General features: G+C 35.1%; 1 protein-coding gene across 3 annotated transcripts in view; it reads right to left on the minus strand.

Annotated features, from left to right (window-relative positions):
* The window catches only part of Dpp10 (dipeptidyl peptidase like 10), a 1,298,333-nt gene that overhangs the window by 511,405 nt on the left and 768,232 nt on the right, over positions 1-18,696 (minus strand). The gene's annotated exons all lie outside the window — the stretch shown is intronic.

The following is an 18,696-nucleotide window of genomic DNA, read 5'->3' on the forward strand; positions in this document are numbered from 1 at the left end:
AGCAGATTAGAATCCATTTCCTCTTCAGTAACCTATTTAATTATTCAAAGATGCATATATTAAAAATGAATACCTTTTGATAGAGGGAATTGAATCTCTCTGCAAGATAAACCAGCAGAGCTTTATGCTCACTGTCTAAAGTGAAGACAGTGCTCATATGCACTGACTTAGAAACACCACGAGGACAGCTAAAACAGTCCACAAAACAATTACAGAAACAGAGTGCATCTTTGCTAAAATGGAAATATTCTTAAAGAACCATCAACTAGGTTTCTGTTAGTGGAAAAGACTGAAAATGAGAAAATCATTATGAATTCCCCACAGAAAAAGAACAAAGCACATTTGTCAGCACAGCAGGTACTTTTTAAATAACTCCCCTTCCATTCATAAAAAATAAGAAAATGAAGTAATTAAATTAAATCAATGTTCTATATAAATGGTTAATGGTATTCTCTTGCTTAGGAACACGTATGATATTGGCAGGGAGATAAGATAGATGGGTAATAATACATGGGAATATCTCTCACAATACATCTAGCAAAAGCATTCATTTTTATATGATCTGTGTTTATTTTGATGATTAGAAATACATTCATTTAATTCACCCAGACTAAATTGTTTTTAAATAAATGTTAGGTTTGCTTTACAATACAGTTTATAAAACATTAAGCTCCTCATTCCCTATTTCCTATCCATCCCCCAAACAATTTTCAAACTTTCTCAGTATAATATTCTTTAATGAGAAACAGCTAAATGATTGGGGAAAAAATAAAACAAAGTATGACAGTATCTAGCTCCGTAAGTATACACAAATGACTCACGGATTCCATAAGCAGATTTGAATTAAACAAAGATAATTAGGACAGAATCATTGACGAAAAAATGTACATGAGTTCCTCTGATTTATAAATTAAACCCAGATGCCAATTTTCATATAGTGATTTTAAGAATTCTCCACAAGCACACTAAACTTAAAGAGTGAGCCCCTAAATAAAACAAGAAGAAACCAAGTGTAATAATCTGTTGTTCCCCTCTGTGACCTGCCACTCTGTATTTGTCTTTCATTCTGATGAACCCAGTATATCCAAGGTCTATTCTATTCTTTTTCCTAAATTGACTCACTCCGTACCTGTTTTCAAACAATACTTATTTTACAACCTTTCTTTTCAAATTAAATCAAGATAGTGGCTTCTCAAATCATTAGTTTTAGAGTAGTAACCTCAAAACAAGCAATGGCTATCTTACGATCATCAGCTCTTACCCTGTAGGCAAAGTTTTCCTAGGTTTCTAAGCATGATCCTTCATTAGGAGGTATGTGCTGTGACAGTTGGGTCTGATGGGTCTGAAAGCTGTGAAAGACTCATAGGAGATGCTGAAGGAGGGACAGCAGGGACAGAAATGAGCACCCAGTAGGTCCTGGGAAAAGCACTGTGTTTAACTCTAAAGGATCTAAACAAACATTATTGCTTGACAGTAGAAGATTTTAAAAAAACAGCAATTTAGCAATTATAACTGACCTTTCATTCCATTAAAAGAACCAAGAATTATAAATTAAAATTTACTGATTGTTTCTATATTTTCCCACCCACAACTATGGAAGAAAGATTATATTTTAAAAATGGTAAACTGATGACTCAGTGAGTAGCTAAAATGTACTTACCTTTCACTATCACTGTAACTGAAGACAAACATTTAGTGAATGACTCCTGTGTTTTGCAGGTTTTAATCTGTGTAATAATCATAATTTAGCTATCTGACCATCTATTTGAGAGGAAGTATCTTCTATTTAAAATCTGATAATATCTACATAATAATCAGGGTAGATTACTATTATTTTGATAGATGCACAAGGGAGTTCCTCTGATTTACAAATTAAACGCAGATGCCAATTTTCATATAGTGATTTTAAGAAGGGAGAATAAGGTATTTAGACAGATTAATCAATTTACTTTGAATAAGAGGAGGCTTTTAGTACCCTTATTGTAAAAATTATTAAAATTAAAAATTAAAAATACTTCTAGAATAAACATATTAATACATCAATAAACCAATGAACTTTTGAACTCATGCACAATAGAACTGAATATGAATATTCTACTGATAAAACTCACATTAATTTACGAATTCAGAATTCGATCCTGTTTTCACAAATATCTATATTTTCCCACCCACAGCTCTGGAAGAAAGATTGTATTTTAAAAATGGTAAACAGATGACTCAGTGAGCAGCTAAATGTTTGCCTAGCATGTAGGAGGCCCCAGGGTTGATCCTCACCACAAATAAATAAATAAAATTAAAACAGTAAAACATATTTGAGAAACATTTTTATATTTATAAAGTAATGGAAATAAGAATATATAGCTTCTCTAGGATTGTTCAGATTTCAAGATAAGTGCGTACCACTGCTTAATAACCGCTTACTAATGATTTCGTATTTTAAATCTCCTCTTTCTAATATCTTACATTCCATGCATTAATGTCTCTAAAGCACATTTTTGCTGTCACTTTAACATTGGTATTCTAGCCAAAGGACTGAGTAAAAATTTGTGTCTTTATAAATATTTTTCTAAATCACAGCACCACGATCACCACCTTACTTGATCTTCTTTTGAGACAGGTTTTTTCCCCATACTGTTCTGGTTACAGTTTCCCACATCATTTTCCACATTGTCTTAGATGCTTCATTGTTAGCATGATCCTTAATTTCTTCCATACTTAATTTTGTTGCATTCACTTCCTTCCATATGTTTCCAGCAGAATTTTAAGCCTTGTCAACCCTTCAAAGTCCTGCCCAAATCCCTTTTCTCTCCCTCTTTCCATGTCCCTCATCTCTCTCCTTTTATGCTTCCCTCAATAATACCAGGGATTTAACCCAGGACTTCTGCTCTGAGCTATATCCTCAGGCTAGTTATTTATTTATTTATTTAACTTTGAGACAGGATCTCACAAAGCTGATCAGGCTGGACTTGCAATTGCAACCCTCCTGCCTCAGTCTCACAGAGTGCGAGGATTATAGGCAAATGCTGCCACACTCAGCTTCAAATATCTCTCGTCTTGAGAGTTTCTTCTAGTTTTGCAAGCCGGATATTATTCCTCTAATTGAGAATACGCCCAAACAACTCTGCACCATAGCTCTGTAGGTAACAGCTATGAGACTGAAAAACATACTCAGCCTTTTTTTTTCACAGAGAATTTGAATAATCAGTTTTAAGTGCTGAAAGTATTAAAATAGCTCATATAAACTCTTTCTTGATATATTTCAAGAAAGATTACACGATTGCTTCTAGAGCATTCCCTCAACAAATTTTCAGCACTCCCTCTGCACCATCATTCAGGTGTCTCTTTAATGTTTCAAGTCCTTGGAAGCATTACCTGATCATCCCTGAAGTAAGATACCGTGCCCCTACTGTCCTGTCACAAAGCTTCAGTTCTTCACAGCATGCACCATGCATCGTATGTGTGCTCTAGACTCACTCAGGTGAATCTTCAGATATGCCACATTCATGTGTGTGGTATAACTGTCTATGAACAATAATATACTGTAATCAACTTAAGTGATCATTTGTCTTCTTTATACTCTAGAAATGTAGCTTCACAATGGTAATAAAATGGTTCTTGTTCTCTAGTTTATTCTCAGCACTTGAAGCCAATTTTGAAACATGCTAGCTAAGTCATGTGTAGTGAAACTGTGTGAATGATAAATAAAAATGAATGATGTCATTCATTGTTGATGGTCGTGATGATGAAACAATGGAAGTAAGATTCCTGTGCAGGAATCAACTCTGTCCTTATGCAAGCTATTTGCTCTTTAAAGTAAGAATCATAACTCAGATTTTGCTAATATTAAACCATTTAACAATCTCTCTTTTTAAAATACGTACCTAGAAAATGACTGACCAGTTAGTTAAGGGGAGAGTGGAAAACATATTGAAATATATTGCTATTACTTAAATATAGATTATAAGCACAATTTTAAATATGGCCACTTAATACAGAGTTATGGGTTCATTTATTTTTAGCCTTCTTTATCTGGTATTTGGTTTCTAACACCTGTTGGCATTCATGTTTCCTTCTACAGAAAACAACTGGCTATAAAACTTCTACTACAAGAGAAAGGGTTTGCTTATCAGTGACTCTTTACCACTGAGCATCTGAAAGCTACTTGTCAGGTTTCCAAACTAGACCCCCCACCCAATTAGGAGAGAAAACTTCCTGAAGGAGATCTGTTATGCACACCTGGGGAAGTGGGATGCTAAACCAGCAACTGCCACACCCAGCTCAACCCGCACAAATCTGATGCCACAAAAGCCTGCCAGCACCCTCTGTACCCAGTACTGCCTGTCTATCACCTAGCCTTAGTAGCCCTACTTAGAGACCGAAATTTTGCAGGTCACCTTGGTCACGCCCCCTCCCCTACCTAAACTCCCCTATAAAAACATGCCTTCACGCCTTGCTCAAAGCCAACAATGTTTTCCCCCTTGGCTGGACTGTACCTGTTCTGCAATCAAGTGCTCAGCATCTGTGATTCAACTTTGCCTGCCTCACTGGTCTCTGCACCTCTGTTTCCATAACACTACTGACGGCACAGACATCAGCACACAGAACAGGCTTGTCCTTGTGCAGCTGCCTGTGACATCAACATGGAAGGAGCATGATCATGGTTATCTAAGTGCTATATAGGCAGAACAGAGCCAGTGTTGGATTATAATATACCTCAGAAAGGAGCTGGGGATATAACTTAGTAGCATAAGCACCTTCCAGGCAAGCACAAGGCACTGAGTTCAATTCCTGGTATCAAAATGAAAAAAAAAATTCCCAGAGAGATGTGGAGAATAACAAGTATGAAATATTCCATAGGACATACTACACTTGGAAATTAGTGCTCTGGTGGGTGGAGGTGTCAGTGGAAATAAAACCAACTTCTGCATAATATTTTATTTACTAAGGAAGGACAAAAAAGTTGGCACATACCTCACAGCCCAGGTCTGCAGTAAGTTATAGTATCTGAGTGTATATAGTATAAATATTTGTATTCAACTGAAGACAGCACTCAGCATTAGCCTGTGCAAATTCATTAATGTTACTGTGAGACTCAGCTGCACTTTCAGCTTTATCATTGATACACTGTCAACCTGAGAAGTCTAGAAGCTTAACCAGTAACTCACTAGTTCTACATTCTGGGATGTACAGGACAAGCCATTACTGCTCTAGGATATTGCTCACTGTGCCAATTTGAGAAGGTCAGACATTTAACTATGCCATTCAGCAGGGGAAAAGGATCTTTACTTTGTAAACAACTTCAGTTTGTGTAAGGGGAGGACCCAGAGATGGTGCTACATCCCAGAGGATTTGAGTGCTACATCCACCTGAAGAGCATACCCTGCTTACATCAAAAGGGAAGAAAAAGAGACTTGCTCTCCTCTTTTTTGCTCTTTTGCTTTTGCCATCTTCTGCCACTTTGAAGTGTTGCCCCACTGTCATGTCATCCTGCTTTAGAGACAGCTGATTATGGAGTGAAACCTCCACAAACTGTGAGCTACATAAACCTCTCCTTCCTTCATTTTTATTGGACATTCCATATCAGCAATGAGAGAAAAGTAATCAAGACAGCAGCCTAGCTATTCATCTTGTATCAGCTCTCAGGGAAGTTGAATTTACAAGAAAATCTGACTACTTCCCAGATAGTTCATCTAAGTATCAATGAATTCGCTAGTTTTTGTAAGTTGAAACTCATAACAAAGCAAAAACTGAAATGTACATTTTATATATCATTTACGTCTGCAAAATAAGGGGAAAAGTTTAATCATCAAATGTGTTTTTTCTTAGAAGAATAATGGTATTGTAAAAGCTGTGAAAAGTTTAATAGTTTTCCACTGAACTTTTCTTTGGAAAACATCAGTGTATTCACCTGCCATATCTATTCTAGAAGAAATCTGATCCATCTATATTGAAAAAATCACAAATGCTGACTTTTAGAGAAAGTCAAGGAAAAAATCATTGGAATGTCAATGTTGTTTCTAGATTAGATATGGGTGTGCTTTAATAAAAAATGGATCTTCTTCAGCCACTTGTCTAAAAATACATTGCAAAAGTTCTTTATATTTATTACTTCTTGAAAAGGTTTTCACGGATACTTAGGCTTATATGTCAATACTTATATTTTGGTTCTACTATTTGTCTTTCAACACAAGCACAATAATTATACCCACAAATTTAATTGTTCTTTGTTTTTTTCATTTCTTCAATAATTTTACTGTTTCAATATCCTGCTGGTACACCTAAGATTCAAGTTATCAATGTTTCTGAAACATATTCACTAATCTCTTCAAAATTCTTTTTACAAAGTGTGGCAATATATTCATTCAGTTCATTTCCTTTGAATAGCTCGAAAATTTGAATTATTATGGGGCTGGGGATTTAGTTCAGTGGCATAAGCACCTGCCTTACAAGTGGTCGTGAGTTCGATCTCCGGTACTGATTAAAAAAAATTGAATTATTTTTTACATATGTTCATGTGATACTAGGAACAAATGCAAAGTTTCATGCTATGCAAGTGCTCTGTCATTGAGCTATATTCTCAGGCCTTAAATTATTTTTTTAAATTATTTTCAACATGGTGTTCACATTCTTAACTATAAATAGTTTCAACTATGAATGCATCAGAAAGTATCCAAAGATAGTTTTATTAGGCAGTCATACTATTTTAAAGTATGTTAAATTAAATTTTAAAATTCTATGCCGCTTATTAATATTAAAAAAATCATATCAGTTTAGAGTTATGACTTGAAAAGACAGTAGGTATAAACTACAACTCATTCAAAAAACCTTTATATAATACTTGGGAAATGTTTACCCAACTCTGGCTTGAAAAACTTTGCAATAGGAGTTTGACAGTTGGACAATAGTCTTTGAAATAATCCCATTTGTTATTCAAGAAAATTATTGAAACATCTTAAGACAAACTGCATTGTCCAGATTTCCATTGCGGAGCCAAAATGCCTAACAGACGCAATTTAAGAGAAAAAATATTTGTTTTGACACATGATTTCAGAGGTTTCATTCCATCATCATCTGACTTAATGACAAATATAATGGAGGAAAGCTATGCAATTCTAGGCATCTGGGAAGCAAAGAGCAAGGGAAGACCAGAGGAAAGGTCCAAGGCCCAGAAAGAAGATTCAAGGTCATACCCCATAACCTACCCATCAACCACACCAACACACCCAGAATTATTCTTTACTTATTGGTAGTGTGGCTCTCATACTGCTCAAGTTACAGTGAAGTTTAACCATCACAAGCTGCAGCTGGAAATCTAAACAAATATATGACCCTTCTTTAATGTCTGTTATGGCTAATGAGGGATTTGCTAACTGCCAATATAGGAAAAGTTTAAATAAGAATAGAACAAAAAATAATAAATATTTGCTATCATAATGAGGAAGAACATTACTTTCTTTATACTAAAAAAAAGGCATTTTGTACAATTAATATTTCCTAAAAGAAGAGTGCTGGAGAGTTGAGATTGTGAAAGCTATCAGTGGAGTTTTTAAATGTAGAAATTATGTGCAAAAGTACCTACTTGGATGGTTGCAAAATGCTATAGAGTGTATATTTTTCCTCCTAGCAAAATTAATTGACACAATTTAAAATTGTAATATATCAATTACATGAGAGAAATTTAAGTAATTTTGAAGAAACTCTTAAAAGCTACATTGCTACAAGTTTGGAAACCAGAAACAAATAATTCCTGTATCATTTAAATCATTTTATAACATACTTAAAGAAAATATAGGTTTTTATTAAATCCATAGCATCTTCACCAGACGAATGAAAAAAATACCATGAAAAGAAAAATTTAAAACTTAAAGAAATAAGTGAAAATATACAGAAGTTTCTATTCAAATCAGTTCATTAGTTTAAATAATACTTATTATGAAATATGATCCAGTATTGGGAAATACAGTCATAGTTCTGTAATAAATACCAAATAAGAATACTCACAAAGACAGTCAGGTTACACAGCTTTTAATCTCAGCATATTAACAGGCTGGGGTAGGTCTGCAAATCTGACCCCAATTTGGGCAGCTTGGTGAGATTCTGTCTCAAAATTAAAATTATAAAATGTGAGAAAGTACTTCCTTGTGCTCTGAGTTAAATTCTCAGTACTGAAAAAATAGAATATCACTAAAATATAATAAAAATCAGTTCTTTTATTTAATTTGCAGTTAATGATAATACTGTGTTAGTTATACTTATTACCATTTACAATTTCCAGCTTTTAACCTACTTCAGTTCAGAGGACTCTCTGCTAAGTAAGGTGCATATCTTTATAATCACAAATTACATTTTTTCTAAAGTATGTTTATTATTACAAGTTATTGCTGTTGACTTGCCTAAAAGGTGCTAACACAGTGATATGCAAAGTATGAACCCTATGCCATAGCACCAGCAACATCTATATGCTGGCAAGACATACAGAGTGCCATTTAGTGTTATTCACTTTCAATTATTCTTTGATTAATATGATTTTGATTTTGTTGTCCATTATTAAATTTATGAAAGAATGAATGATTAGATGAATTGCAACCTGGCATTTATCACTCTCCAATACTTATGACTTTTAGTGACACACTCCTAGACTATTAACATTAAATTGGAAACAATACAAATCCTAGAGCTTTCATTAATATAGTATAAGTGTTAGTTTCACATTTAATGTCATAATGAACAGTTTGGACTGAGACTAATTATCTGTAATTCTGACCATGTTTATGACTCACAACCACACATAGAACTATTTTTAAAATAATTAGAATAAAAAATACAAGAAGTCAGAGAAGTAAATTGCTAACAACTGACAGAAATAGCTTTGCATAAACTCTAGTAATGGGTCAAGAATCTGTAGCAACTAAATGAATGCTCTTTCAAGATAAAAATAAATCCACACTTACAGTGTGACTGGAAAAAGTAAAATATTTCTTAGCATTTTTGTATTACCATGCTTCATCTGGCACAGGATAGTTCAGTCAAGAGGAAAGAACTCAGTGTTAAAATTTTTAGCACATGGTAGGTGGCTGGTCTTTGCATTAGAAAAGTAGGAAGGATGCCATGAAGGCATCTCAGGAATCAACAAGACTTCACCCTTCACAGGCTGAAGGATGAAAAAGTAAAATGGTTTGCTTTGAGAAGTAAGCCAAAGGGTACCCAGGTCTAGAAAGGCCATGTAGGTAACAGGTTCCCTGAGATTCAGTTTTATTTGAGCAGCCTGAAACCTCTGTAGCCATAAACCCAGGAGATCCAGCAACTGCTTGAATTGGCAGCAAATCTTGGCATCATGTCTGTAGTACAGATTTGACTGATACACAGAATATTAGTTTATAGGATCAGGAAGGCTTCCACCCTGATTTCTGAAGAAGGCCTGGGAGGCCATGTAGCATGTTCCTAAGAGGGCAGTGCATAAAGCTGTGAGATGGCAGTGTATAAAGCCAAAAGTGCAGTGGAAGCTCCAGGTGATGGAGAAATTAGGCACGTAGAATATGTGAAGAATGCATCAGCATGAGCAAACCAACTCAAGGGAGAGGCTGTGCGGGCTTTAACAGTCAGTGCATTAAGGTGGGACAAATCTGCCCTTTGGACTCACATCTCACCATAAAATGTCCCAGTTGCTGGAGGCAGGATTTAATATTTTTTGGTTGGGGTTTCCTTTATCCTTTGGTTCCATTCCTTTCCATCCTGCTATTTCTCCCTTTTAAAATAGGGGTGTCTACCCTGTGTGACTATATATTGTCAGTATTTTATTTCCTTTTTGAGTTTTTCATGAATTTACAGCAAAGAGTTTGCCTTCAGTTTCAGAAGAGATGCTGGACTTTGACGTTCCACCACTGCCAACACTGTTAAAACTTTGGTGATGCATGAAGATAGACACATGGACCTTTGTGGGTAAGGTTTTAATGCTATGCTTCCAGTCTGGGGCACCTCATAAAAATCAAATGGACTCTAAGAATCCTAAAGCAAAGGGAATGCTCTTTCAGAATACTATCTTTTTCTGCATATGAAGCATCTTTCTGATATATGATTGATTGCTAATTATAGTGCCTACTGTCTCTTAAAATTACCCGTGAAATTCACTAGCTTTAGTTTCCCTGATTTTTGGTCAACATTTCTTATGAAAGAATGTCATGCTGAAAGTGGACATCCTTGTCTTTTGTTCAGTTAATATCATGTTGTCTATTGGTTTGTAATTGATGGCTTTTATAAGATAGTGATAAATACCATCTACTCTAATTTTCCTTTTATTATGAATGAGTGTTGGGCTTTGTCAAATGATTTTTTCCTCATCTATTAAGGTGATTATATGGTTTTTGTATTTGGCTTTGCTAATACAAAGTATTACATTTATTGATTTATGTATGATGAACTATTCCTGCATCCTTGGGATGAGTCCTATTTGGTCATGGTACACAACCTTCTTGATAATTTGTTGCATTCTGTTTGCCAAGATATTATTTAGGATTGTTGCCTTTATATTCACTAGGGAAAATGACCTGGGGTTCCCTTTTGTTTGGGTCTTTTTCTGGTTTCGGTATCAGGATACTGCTTATTTCCAGGACTGAATTTAGGAGTATCACTTCTCTTCTGACTTCATTAAATTTTTGGAGAAGTAGGGGCATTAAGTCTTCCCTAAATTTCTTGTAGAATTCAGCAGTAAATTCACCAGGGTCATGAATTTTCTTTGTTGCTATGTTTTTTATTACATCTTCAATTTCGCTCACAAATATTTATTTAGAATCTTTATATCTTCTTGATTCAGCTTTGGTAATATATATATATATATATATATATATATATATATATATATATATGAAATGTGTCCATTTCTTCTGGGTTTTCTATCTTATTAGAATATATATAATAAACATAGGTGTATAAGATGCTTTGGATTTCTGAAAAATCTGTTGTGATTTTATCCTTTTCATTCCTAACTGAATGAATCGTGTCTTTTTTTTTTCTTTTGATGAGGGTGGCTAAGCATTTTTCAATCTTATCTTTCACAGAACCAAAGAAATTCATTTTTTGTGTTGTATTATTAGTCTCAATTATATTAAATTCTACTGTGAGCTTTATAATTTCTTCTCTTGCGTGAGTTTCAAGTTTGACTTGGTCTTGTTTTTCTAGAAACTCATGGTTCAATGTTAGGTTATTTAAACTTGCTCTGTCTTTCTGAAATCGGAATTTACTGCTGTAAGTCTACCTTTTAAAACTGCTTTAATCGGATTCCATAAGTTCTAGTATGTTGCATTGGCTCTATTGCTTAACTGTAGAAAATATCTAATTTTTAAAATTTCATCTGTGATCCATTAGTTGTTCAGGAGGATGTTATCTAATTTCCATATGTTTATGTAGCTTTTTGGTTTCTTTTGCCATCATTTTCCAATTTTATTGCACTATTGTCTGATAATATGCATGAGGTAATTTCAGTTCTTTGTACTTATTTAAGCATGTTTTATAGGCTTTTGGAGAATGTCTCATGTGCAGCTGAGAAGAATGTGAATTCTACTGTCAGTGGAATATTCCATAGACACCTACTAATTCCATTTATTCACAAATTTTGTTTCATTCTAATAATTCTTTGTTAAATTTTTGTCTAGTTAATCTGTCTACCTGTGTCAGGGGGGTATTGTGATCCCCCATTACAACTGTATTAGGGTCTGTTTAATTTTTCATATCCAGTAATATTTGTATTACATACCTAGGTGTACCTGTATTTGGTGCCTATATGATTGTCATGTCTTCCTTTTGGATTGCTTTAAGAAGATATAGTGAACCTATTTGTCTCTCTTAATCAATCTTGGCTTAAAACTCATTTTGTCTGGAAATAGAATAGCTAGTCCTATTTTTCCCCCTGGGTTCCTGTTGCTTACAGTATTATTCTCCATCCTTTGATTTTCAGTCTATGAATTTCTTCTTGAATTAAATGTGTTTCTTGCATGTAGCATATTGCTGGTACTTGGTTCTTGACCCATTCTACCAGTCTGTTTCTTTTGATTGGTAAATTAAAGTATTTACATTGATGGTAATAACTGATACCAATTGACTTTGTCTTGTGACATTATTTTCCTACTGTTGGCTCCTGATTCCTCCATCTGTTTAATTTACTTGCCTTCTCTGGTGGATTCATTCAATATTGTTGAGGGGTTCAACATAGCTGTAGTCCTCATTATCTCTTTGTATAATGTTTTTCAGAGGACTTACTAGAGCTGGTTTTATGTCATGAATTTCCCCAGGTTTTCTTTGTTATAGAAGTATATATTTAATTTCTATATCAATTATGAAAGATTGTTTTGTGAGATACATCAAATAGGTGAGTTTCTTTTGGTGAGCTGGAAATCTTAGGTTGTATATTGCTTAAGTTTTTCTCTCTCTTTATCTCTATCTCTATCTGTTTGCTTTTGTGTTATTTTAATTCTTGAATTGATGCTTATAAGTTGCTTATGGCAGGTAGCTTATTGCTAGTATTTAGAACCCTTAGGAAACGACGACATCTTAGAGATGTCATTCAGATGTAGCTGGCTTTTGGGCTGAGTCTGCTGGAAGACCCTGCATCTTCAAGTTACTGGAAATGAGAAGCTGCTGCCTATCTGGCCTAGACCCTGGTTCTTTGACAGTGGTCATAATATTTTTTTAATGATCCCTAAACAACCTTAGTCTTGGCATATGAAGAACAATTGATTAGAACAGTTGTGTCACCTTGACTATGGTCGTATAAAATCAGCAATACCATCGAACACAGTCTAGAGAATAACAAACTGTGGAATAGTTTACCACTTTTAACCATATGAACTGTATTTGTGGCTATATAAAAAAAATTTAAATAAATATGAAATCTTTATACAGTAAATATGGCCTCATGATGGCAATTTTTCTCAGCAGAGAAAACTTAGAAAAGATTAAAGGAAACAATAGAGAAATAGAAGAGGAAATGATTAGAAGTGAGGCCAGAAGATAAAGGGAGATTATGTGGCACTTTGGTAAACTGGTTAAGAAGATAGAGGAAAAGAGAAGGAAGAAATAGAAACAACACTATCAAGGAAACTATGAACAATGTTTACACTCATAGGAAAACAAGAACATTAAAAAAAGGGGGGGGGGCAAGGATATGGCTCAATGGCATAAGCAACTGGCCAGCAAAATGCAAGATCCTAAATTCAATTTTCTGGTGAGAGACAAAGAGAGAGAGAGAGAGAGAGAGAGAGAGAGAGAGAGAGAGAGAGAGAGAGAATGAGAGAGAGAGACGGAGACAGGGAGACAGAGAAACAGAGAAACAGAGATAGAAGAAATGAAAAAAAATGTCCACTAAGGATGTGTCCCTACGTGTTGCTGGGAAACAGAGTGGACAGACAGAGCCAAGATCTGTGTTCATAAATTCCATCAAGCCACCTTTGATCTACAGCAGGGTAATAGGTGATGCCAGCCAGCCTGCATCTTCAGTTTCACTGAAGCTCAGGTTGATTTCTGCCTGTGAGACTGGACTTGATTTGTCCAGCCTTCAACACTCCTGTGCCTCTTCCTGGGTTGAACTCAATTCTGTTTTTCTGCTGATTTGAACTGGTTGCACCTTTCCCTGACACTGGAAGTCACTAGATGGAGCCAGGCTGAAGGCGTTCTGAGTTTCACGCTTAGTTAGCCTCTCTGAGAGGGCTACCAGCCAATCACTCTCTCCTGGGGGACTCTGAACTCAAGTAACTCACCAGCCCACCATAGTTTGCCTGGTTAACTGCTCTGCTCTACTGGTGCATTTCTCCATGGAAGCCTCTGGCGTCACCAGTTGTCACTGTGTCTGCAGGTTTAAGCCTCTACTCTCATGCAGTGAGTCAGGGCTCATGGAGAGAAACCCCTGGCCACATTCTTCTTCTGCATTGAGGTTTCTCTTTTCTCTCTCCTTCTGTTTCCAATTCAGAGCCTTCCTGGATTCTGGGGATTCATTTCCCTCCTTTTCTTATTTATGTTGCTATATTACAGTGTCTGAACACCAATTCTAGGACAGGCTGTTTCTGGTTTTTTTTTTTTTTTTTTTTTTAACCAGTCTACCAACTTCCCAGAAGTGTGTTTTTCGGTTTTTTTTGTTGTTGTTGTTGTTGTTGTTTGTTTGTTTGTTTGAGGAAGGATCTCTGTTATGTAGATCAGGTTGGCCTTAAACTCACTGTGTAGCTCTCGCTGGCCTCAAATTCACCATACTATTCCTGCCACAGCTCCTGAGTGCTGGGGCTACTAACATGTACTACCATGCAGGTACTGAAACGTCTTTTAAATAAGCTTTCCAGGTGTCTTTGCTGCAAGCTGAAAAACAAACATTCTTTGAGTTTAGTGCACCTCAGAGTATGGTCAGTGTCAGCTGTGAGTTTCTGTGGGTGTAATTTATTCATCTCAAACTGTAACTACTGTGTTTCTGGGGAAGAGCTGAACTACTTCTGTTTTAACAGTCTCTCGAAGCGATTCTTGTGCACAAGAAAATTTGAGCAACTCCAACATAGAGGTTAAGCCCTGGAGTGGCAGAATTTGTTCAGTAGCATTTCGTGATTTTTGGCTTATTCATTTAGTAGTCAATACAACTGAATGTATTCTCGATTTGTCTACTAACTAATTCTTTTCTATGCACAACTGAGTTAATTTACAAAGAACTATTCATGTCTGAGAACTATGATCACACTTACTGATCTTCTTCAATGGTTGTTAATTTCCAAATCATGTTTAAGCTTAAACTGACTTTCACTTAAAAACTATTTCACATATACTTTTGCTTTGCCAAGACCTAGACCAGCATATTAGGTGTTCTCAAAATGGTTGCTCAGTGACTATGCTCAGCTTTAAAAAAATTAAAAATAGTGATGCTCCTCAGCAATATGAGGCCTGAGGTGACCTAAGCATCTGCATCTGAGAGCTACAGAGAAAGACATCCTTGGAGTGCAGTTGTCAGCCCCTCTCAGGAGCTAGCTTTTGCAGTTTTCAAAATGCTAAGAGAACTTCACTGATCTACGTGAAATGCTAACAGGCCAATCATCTTTAAGTGTAATTCCAGGAAATAAAGGGCTGAAAGTATAATATTCTGCTGTATCTGCCCCAAACTATAATGTGCAACAAACTAGCCCCTTAGTGCCTAACATGTTTTGCTCTATTTTTGGTGCACAATGCATCTATCAACTTTATTGAATATATGAACAAACCTAGAACATATTTTGTTGGGTTTGTATAAAACTTCATCTTTATTTTGAGGTTAATTTTATAATTGCAATTATTACTTTTCAATATTCTCTTAAAAATAATTCTTTATCAAGTTTGATATAACATTCCCTTGACAGTTTATCTAAGTTTACTGTGGAGTATTCATTTTAAAGAGACAGAAAATTGAAACTGAATAGCCTTGCTTGATGGTCTCCCATTGTAGGAAGTAAGTTAGATCTATCATCCTCTAGACATCAAACAGGAACAGCTTATGTCCATGTGCTGTGTGTGATGCAGCCAGTATATCACAAAATTTCTCCCTCATGAGTCTGCATCCGAGCTACATCACAGCCCCTGTGTGCAGCACAAAACAGAAGTGATGCCTGCATACGGTTTTGGTGAGCTTTCTAAGAAAAAATACAAGAAAAAGTTGCTGTTCAGTTTTTTGTTTTATACCAGTTTCAACTTTACAGCCATATATCACAAATTGGAAAAATTTTTAAAAATACAGAAAATTACTCCTGAAGGTTAGCTGACATAAAATAGTTCCTTTCCAATAGACTGTTTTTAAGACTTACAGAATTTTTAAAATTTAATTTTAAAGGGAATAAAACAAAACAAAGATAAAACAGTTCAAAATCTACAACTGTTACTATATTGCATATTAATGAACTTCTACAAGTTCGAACTACAAATATGCCTTTAATTGGCTCTTAAGGTAAATGTCCTTATAACACTGGATTGCAAGAAGGAAACAAGAAAGATAATTAAGAATAACTCCAAATGAGCTTAATGCTCTCAAGTAAAGGAAAGTCTACTGCAAGATTAACAGTACATGAAATAATAGAAGAACAAAACAAAAACTAAACTACTAAAAACATTCAATCTTTTAGAGCAAGATGTTAAATATAAAAACAATATAAGGGGAAGCCATCCCTGATGATGATAAGAAGATAGTTTAAAAGACCGGATATGTTCTAACCCTTGCCCAGTTTAAGAATTTTGATCAGAAAAGATTAGATGTGAAAGGCAGACAAATATCACATAAGCTAAGTGAGCTCCTTTGCCCCCATTATTTCTTCAAGGTGTGTTTAATGTTCTTCTTGATCTGATAGTTAAAGGTTGTAATTGCCCAGGAGTCAAATTAAGGTTCCAAACAAAGGTTAAAGCAAAATAGGAGTGCTCAAAAGGAACAAGTAAGCTGCAGCTTCCAGCTAAATTCAAGGCCAGTGTTACCAATTTATTCCTCATAACACAACTGACCTTTACATGCTGCTGAGCATCTTGGGGGGGGGGGATTCGGCAGTTCACCCAACCTCCTTATCTTAACTAACTCTACTTCTTCTCTCACTAAAACCACTCTCAAGTCAGAAGCTGCCCAGCGGGTCAGGAGCACCTCCTGGTCTTGGCAGCCAATGCAGTTCTCAGTAGAGGGAACTGCTGGCCAGAAACACTTCCTCTCTTTCTAGAAAACTAGTCCCTTTCTTAGAGTCAGAACTAATATTGAAATATATATATATATATATATATATATATATATATATAATTCAAAAGCATTATCTATGTACACATCTCTTTATTGAACACTCATAATGTCAGCGATTTTTAAAAGTATCGAAGTGGTTTCATTGACTGATTTGGTTTGAAAAAAATTATGATTTAAAAATTAAACATTCAATCCATTGCAAAAAATATCAAACTCTGCCTTTTAAGCAAGAAGAATGGAGGCATATACACTTTTAAATACAAATACAATATGTATGCAGGAGAACTTGTAATAACTTTATATACAGAAATTTAAAATAAAGAGGCAGCTACAGTTAAGATATCAATTTTATAGCTTTCTTTCAAAGGGACAAGGAAGAAATTAATGGAAAGGGACAGAATAGATACTAAATGTGGTGTTAGTTATTTTTATTGCTTTTGTCATTGAAAATTAAAAGTATCAGAGGTATTTATAAAGAGGAGAAATAGATTCCATTTCACTGATGAAACCAATATTCCATGCCCTTTCGGCTATATTTTATATATATATGTATATACATATATATGTAGTTAATTGTCATCAGACATACCAAACAAACATATTGCACAATTAACAGACAAAGAGTTAACAGAGGTTGGAATCTTTTATTTAAATCCGTACTAAGGTAGAATTTTGGCTATTTGTCAGAAACTCCATGGACCAGGAGCAGTTAAATAAGCCCAAGGTAAGTTACGCCTAATCTGTTCAAGAATGAATCAGACATTTTGCTCTGCTTAAAGGACTCCTCTAGCTGAATTTTTTTGTATGGAGGAGTAAGGCAATTACTGGCCTCAAAGTGAGTAAATGTTTCTATTCATCGGCTGAAGAGAGCCTTCTTTTTCCCTAATCTTTGTGAAAAGAGTAGCCTCTGTCTGGAGAGTCCCTAGAATGTTCCCTTAGGTACTACTTTTTAAAAATAGACCATCTCCCTACATTTTCAAAACAAGTTTGCTCTAATGGTTCATTTTTGCCTGAATTTTTATATTACAAGTAGTTGAAATCTAAATTAGAGTACTCTTTTGTTTTGCATTTCTTTCAGTCTCCAAGGAAACAAATTTCTATCCACTTAAGGATTGTATGGTGGTGGGGAGTGTGACAGCCCATCTGCCAGGAAGAGATAACCGACATCCTTCCTGTTCCTCCTGTAAAATCCACGCTGCTACTCCACATGAGAAAAAAAAAATATATTCTAAAAAATATATTTATTTAGTGATGATATTGCTTAGCATAATGAAAGCATTCTGAGAAGTTAGTAATATATAATGGGAAAACACATAGATGTAACATTTCCATTTAAATAGTCATAGTTAATAAGCTTACTAGTGTGCATCTAGTTATTTTTCATTTTGTTATGCTTTCAGAAGATATTTTAGGATAAATTTAAAAAACTGTCCTAGATGGACTGGGGGTTTAGCTCAGCGGCATAACTGCCTGCCTGACAAATGTAAGGTCTTGAGTTCAATCCCTGGTACTCTTCTCCCCGCCAAAAAAACTGTCTTGGAAAGAAAGTTACAGATGTAATTTTGGAAGTCTCCATAACAAAAAGTAAAAACCAAAGACAAAAAGGGGCTGTAAAAAATAATAATAACAATCCTTATTGATGTAAATTTGCAAAAGTAATCTGCCCGCTAGTGTATGTACTCCATGTGAGCTGAATGTTTTTTATTTGTTTACTATATCTACAATTTGAACATTGTGATATGCAATAAGATTGGCAGATATTTCAAAGTAATGTATCTCTAAGGACAAGCACATTACAACTCTAGTTCAAACTGCTAATTAATATATGTTCACCTACCCAGTGATTTGGGTGTTGGATTAAAAACTAGCACACTACACTTAATCCATGATGCCATTAAATCTGGCTAAGGCTGCCCCTACTGAGGCAACTCATGGCACCTTTATTTTCTACAGTGGTAGCACTTGTAAAACTGCACCCAACTCTCCAGTTT

The sequence above is a fragment of the Cavia porcellus genome, unplaced genomic scaffold (assembly GCF_034190915.1).
Source record: "Cavia porcellus strain 051 isolate PalLab524CR breed Dunkin Hartley unplaced genomic scaffold, mCavPor4.1 scaffold_12, whole genome shotgun sequence".
NCBI classification, from domain to species: Eukaryota; Metazoa; Chordata; class Mammalia; order Rodentia; family Caviidae; genus Cavia; species Cavia porcellus.